Source organism: Salvia splendens, chromosome 6, assembly GCF_004379255.2.
Source record: "Salvia splendens isolate huo1 chromosome 6, SspV2, whole genome shotgun sequence".
NCBI lineage: Eukaryota > Viridiplantae > Streptophyta > Magnoliopsida > Lamiales > Lamiaceae > Salvia > Salvia splendens.
This window is the reverse complement of record NC_056037.1, coordinates 17,896,350-17,902,531: the sequence shown is the minus strand read 5'-3', so window position 1 is coordinate 17,902,531 and position 6,182 is coordinate 17,896,350. Positions and strand designations below refer to the sequence as shown.

General features: G+C 40.4%; 1 long non-coding RNA gene across 1 annotated transcript; it reads left to right on the top strand.

Annotated features, from left to right (window-relative positions):
• Positions 1-3,834: 3,834 nt before the first annotated feature.
• LOC121807586 lies at positions 3,835-5,852 on the top strand. Its single transcript, XR_006051846.1, has 3 exons — positions 3,835-4,145; positions 5,017-5,081; positions 5,588-5,852. It is a non-coding gene; the product is annotated as an uncharacterized LOC121807586 (long non-coding RNA).
• Positions 5,853-6,182: the final 330 nt, after the last annotated feature.

Genomic DNA, 6,182 nt, shown 5'->3' with positions numbered 1-6,182 from the left:
CCAGACAATCGGCACCGGCCTGGCCGCCATGAACCGCAGCCGCCCCGGGACACAAAACCCAGCCCCGAATCATCCATGGAACCACAGATCGGACGATGACCGAAGCCGGTTGGTGTGCTCACACTGTGGAGGGAGGAAGAACACCAAAGAAGGGTGCTTCCTCCTTGTCGGCTACCCAAAGTGGTGGGACGACATGAAGAAACAAAGGGCGGCACGCGCGGCGTCGAATCGGACGGGCAGAGCAGCAGCCACAGTGGCAGACCGGGCTACCGAAGCTGTTCGAACAGCGGGCAACTCCGGCGGCGGCACAGCTCACGACAAGGAGACTAGCGGCGGCGGCCAGAAATCAGGCGTGGAGGAAATCGCGTTTGCGCAGGCGGTAGAATGGGTTTGTGAAGGAGGTATTGAGTCATTTCATTTTAATCCTCCAAACTTTGCAAATATACAAATTACCCATCACCAAAAAACCCTAACTGCAGCAGCCCCCAAAGCTATCCCATTATTACAAAAAATACACCACACATTGCCACGTAATGCGGACCAGCCCCAGAACTCCAGAAAATCTGATTTTCTCCCCTCAAGTTCCTTGTTTTGTCACACAAGCCCAGATAATTCTTCAAATTTACAATTTTCGCCCATTATTGTCTGTGAGAATAAATTTCAGGCCTTGGCAAATACACCTACACTTGAGAAGTTGAACAAGGATTCCCAATGGATCTGTGATTGTGGTGCTACAAACACCATGTCCTTTGAAGCATCGGATTTCTTAGATGTCACGACCTCCCGGAAAAAATTCATTGAAACTGCAAACGGACATCTTATTCCAGTCCAGGGAGCTGGAACAATTAAAATTTCTCCTACACTAGAGATTTCTAATTGTCTATATGTTCCTACTCTGGCTCATAAATTGCTATCTATTAGTCATGTAACCCGTGAATTGAAGTGCAACCTCCTAATGTAGCCAAACTTCTGTGTTTTACAGGATATCAAGACGGGGACGATAGTTGGGCATGGCACTGAACACCGAGGATTGTACTATGTGGACAGGATGGCTCAACACGGTACTGCGATGCTGACTCACGGACCGACTGAGGCTCATGGTCGACTTTGACATCGCCGGTTAGGACATCCTTCCATAGGATATTTAAAAATGCTTTTCCCTAAGTTAGCCAGCAATCATTTCTCTTTCCATTGCGACACTTGTTTTTTGGCAAAAAGCCACAAACATTCTTATAAGTTAAACAATTCTCGTGTCCAAACTGCATTCTCTTTAATACATTCTGACGTTTGGGGTCCTGCTCCTGTTTTGGGTAGTCATGGGTTTAAATATTTCCTCTTGTTTATTGATGATTGCACAGCATGACGTGGATATATTTTTTGAAATCTAAATCTGAAGTTTTTGAAAAATTTACACTGTTTTATACTTTCGTGCAAACACAATACAATAGGCAAATCCAAACACTTAGATCAGATAATGGAGGAGAGTTTGTAAATGCTAGGATGCAAAGTTTCTTTTCTGAAAAGGGATTAGTACATCAAACAACTTGCCCACACACTCCTGAACAGAATGAGGTAGCAGAATGAAAAAATAGGAAACTCCTAGAAATGACTAGAGCTCTACTACTCGATTCTCATGTCCCTAGAACTTTTTGGCCTGAAGCCATATCCACTGTTGTGTACCTCTTAAATCGTCTCCCCACTCACATCCTAAACTTCAAAACACCTTTAGACATCTTCACTACTCAAAACAAAATACCTCCACCCCTCACCCTTGAACCAAGAGTGTTCGGATGCTCTGTATTCGTCCACATACCTAAACAAGATCGATCCAAATTTTCCCCATGTTCCATAAAATATGTTTTCTTGGGATATGGTAAAAACCAGAAAGGATACAAGTGCTATGATCTGAAATCCAAACGCCTTTTTGTTACCTTAAACTGTGATTTTGTTGAAACCGAGTATTTTTACACCCAACTTAGCAGTCAGGGGGAGGAAACACATTCACAACCAATCAGTGACCCGCTAAGTTGGTATCCTACTCCAAATCTAGAACCAAATCTAAGCATGCCATTGCATAACCCAGTGACTGAAATTGGTCCAACAGAAGATGCGAGCTGCAGTACCACCGAGCCGTCCACAAAGTCCAATGTACAACCTCATGAGTCTGGTGACACTGCTCAACCATTATTTTCGCCTATGATTCCTGAGGTTAGTAACACTGACAACAGTATTCATACACTTGATACTGACCATAGCAGACAGGAAACTGAGACTCCTCCGAAGAGCCCAGAATGCAGTAGAAGGCCGTTTGAGTTGTCACTGAGAAGTACAAGAGGGGTACCACCAAGAAGATATTCACCAGATTGGCGAGGTCCAAAGACGAGATACTCTGTTGCAAATCTCATGCAGGGACAACTCACTGAGATGGCTTAAGCCTTCGAGACAACATTGTATGAGGAAGTAGATATACCTCAAACACCCGAGGAGGCCATGAAGCATAAGCACTGGCGGGAAGCCATGAAGAAAGAGATGGATGCACTACTGAGAAACAATACTTGGGAAAACTGCAAGCTACCTGAAGGAAAGAAGCTAGTTGGATGCCGTTGGATCTTTACCATTAAGCGTCGAGCAGACGGTTCAATTGAGAGATACAAAGCACAATTGGTGGCAAATGGGTACACACAGACTTACGGGATTGACCACGAGGAAACATTCTCCCTAGTAGCAAAGATGAACACAGTCAAAAATCTACTCTCTATAGCAGCGTGCAAAGAATGGCCACTTCACCAGTTCGATGTGACGAACGCCTTCCTGCATGGAGAACTGAAAAAGAATGAGGAAGTATACATGGAAGTCCCTCCAAGATATTCTGGAATATTTAGAGAAGGACATGTATGTAAATTGAAGAAAACATTATATGGTTTGAAGCAGTCACTGCGAGTTTGGTTTGGAAGATTTGCACAAGCGATGCTAAATTATGGCTATACTCAGAGCCATTCAGACCACACGTTATTCATTAAAAGAAATGGTGATCAAGTGGCATGTTTGATCATATATGTGGATGACATGATCATAATAGGAAATGATAAGGAAGAAATCGAGAGTCTGAAGATGAACCTGTTTCAAGAGTTTGTGTAACGCCCCACTTTTCGAACCCTAATTTTTGAACCCTAAGGTGATTTGTATTTATTGCTTTGATTGCTGCAATTAAATGACAATTTGCTATGTGATTGAAGTGGTGACCTAATTTTGATTTGACCGAGTCATTTACGTTGTTATGACGTGGCTGAAATTAATTGATGTGGAATGAAATATATTGCGGTGAATTATATTATCTTTGGGGAGTGAGATTTAAATAGAATCATAAATAATTACCTTGCCCCTTTCATTGTGGAAATTTCGACCACTATTATTTTAAGGAGAGCAATTCTATTTTCTTGGATTTAATTATTTGTTTGGGATAATTATCCAATTAAATCCAAAGCCAATTATTCTTTATTTCTCTCTTGAGAAAAATCGGCCCCCATTATTATTCCTAAGGGGATTTCGAAATCTCCTAGCTTGTGGGAGAAGAAATTATTCATTATTTATTTTGATCACTTAATTATTTCTTTCCATGTCTAATTGGAATATCCTAGCAAATCTTGCATTATCTTATTTTATTCAAGATTTGGAAATTATTCCTTGTGGAAGGAATATTTCACACGCCTATTTCCATTTAATATGGGAGGATTTTTATTAATTTTCTTGCTCCGTATTATTTTATTCTGCTCCGTAAAAATACCAAATAAAATCATAGGCTAATTAATTAGCCATGATTTTTGAAAATCTCACCTTAATTCCTCCCTCAAATTCACGCCACTTCCTCCCCTAATCTCTATCAAATATTCATGCCATTAATCTCCCAAATCTTCAATTAATGGTAAATTATTCTATTCCTTAATCCTATAAATAAAGGAACAACTCCTAACCCTAAACCCCACCTCAAATCACACGCCTCCCACCACAAATCACACGCCCCTCCCACTTTTCATCTCCTCTCCCACTTGTTCATCCACTCCACTCAAAATCCTTTCGATTCGCCAAGAGTTTGTCGAAGAACCAAGAGTTTTAATCGTCTCTACCGATTGTTTTGTTCAAGAAAGGTACAATCAAGCCTCTATTCTTCATCCTCTCCATCCCAACTCTTCTTTTGTTCTCTCATGCATGTAGAGAGTGTAGGGAATGCAGATCTAAGGGTTTAATCGGTGGGAATGTGTAATCGTATGTGTGAATGCATTTTGATTTCAATTGGTTGATGATTTAATGAATCCTCGGTGAATGATATGTGATTTCATGAAAATATGTGTCTAAGGACCCTTTTGAGCATGCTTGTATGTTAAAACCATGAAAAGGTTGATTTTGAATAAGTAGGGGTAAACCCTAATTCGAATTCCTAAAAACATGAGAAACTGTGATTTCCGAACAGTAAGTTCCGACTCATCTTTGACCAACCAAATGAACTCCGATTTGATTGATTCTTTTTCCTGAGTAAACTTCATGATGTCTTCTGTGTTGTGTGTGAATTTCAACTCAGTTGGATAAAAGATGGACTTTTGGTGAATTTTTAAAGTTGACTGCGCAATTCTGCCAGAAATATGTTTTCTCGACCAGTGGGTTACGTCTTTGATTTGACCGACTTAAAAGAGGTATTTTGACATGAAATTTAAACTGAAAGTTATTTGATGAGTCTACTGCCTTGTCGTAAAGTTTTAGCCCCAACGGAAGTCGGATGATTTTTAAATGATTTTTATAAAATGGTTGCGCAGTGCTGCCAGATTTCTACCTTTGCAAAATAACTATATTTTTATGTTTTGAATGGCATACATGAATTATACATGTGACGAGATGATGTGATATGCAAAGATGTTATGCTATGATGTGATTTCCATATGTTGATGGGAAAACGGGAAAAGTTAGGGACATGCATAATATTAAGTCCATGTTGGTGACTAATTGGGAATACCTTATCTAAAGGTGAAAATTCGTGCGCTAAACGTGATATCAAAGGGAAAGCGATACTTGAAATCTAAACGGTCGAGGTGGGCTTCTTTTCTACCCTACATTATTTGTGGGTTTTATTTTACTAAACTCTTTTAAGTATGACTGTGGAGCTATAAGGGTGGTTTTAAGCGATTATCATGCCGTGATTTGTTTTAACGTGCCTATCTGATGTGGCTGTGGCCACTGTTATATAAATCGAATTCGGGTCCTCGTAGGGCCGCAAACCCTACGTGGATTAGTGTACACCTATGGTAGATCGTGTGCTAGCATACGGGCTGGCCGGTCTAGTGGCTTGGTTTGTGGCCACATTCCAAGTCATGTATTGGCAGATATGGTTGACGACGATGGGGAAAAATGACTGCGCAGTCGCTATTTTGAACAATGGAAAATATTTTGAGTGCCTCGGGCCTTTCTAAAGCTCAAACCCCGATGGTTACTTACGTATGGCATGATAATATATATTTCTTAATTAAAATATTTTCGGCATGAGCCACTGAGTATTTTCAAAAGTACTCAGCCCTGCATATGTTTTCTCTATGTGCAGGTTGAGCAGCGACGAGCGGTTGGTGGTGTTGAGCAGGAATTAATAACAAACTATGGTTGTTCTTAAACTCCGAATGTCGTTGTGTCTTCACACATGACGTCACTCTTCTCTTGGATGCTTCCGCTGTGATGTTTTATTTTCTCTACTTATATTTATTTTTCCTGAAACTTTTTGATGAAATGTTGAAAACTCGTTATCTTTTGAATAATGTCAAACCTTTGGTCTTTCATTTATTAAACATAACTACCTTTAGTCTTTTTAATTATTGAACTGTAATTTTGGTCAAACTTTTATTGAAACCCTAGTCTTCTATGCCCGTTCATTAAGCCCCTTTAAGTCACGATCGCCCGCTTTTATTAACCTTAGGGGGCGGACGTGACAGTTTGGTATCAGAGCCTCAGTTCTTTCCGCTCTGGACCCAAGAGTCTTGTTTGAGTCAAAAGCTGTGCATGTGTAATTTAGCTAAATGATAAACATCGGAAGCTCAACACCACAACTCGTCCCTGCCCAACCACAAAGAATGAGGTAACAAGTATTTCGATGGATTTTGATACGAACTATGAAATGTTGGAAATATCGATGGGAATATTACTCG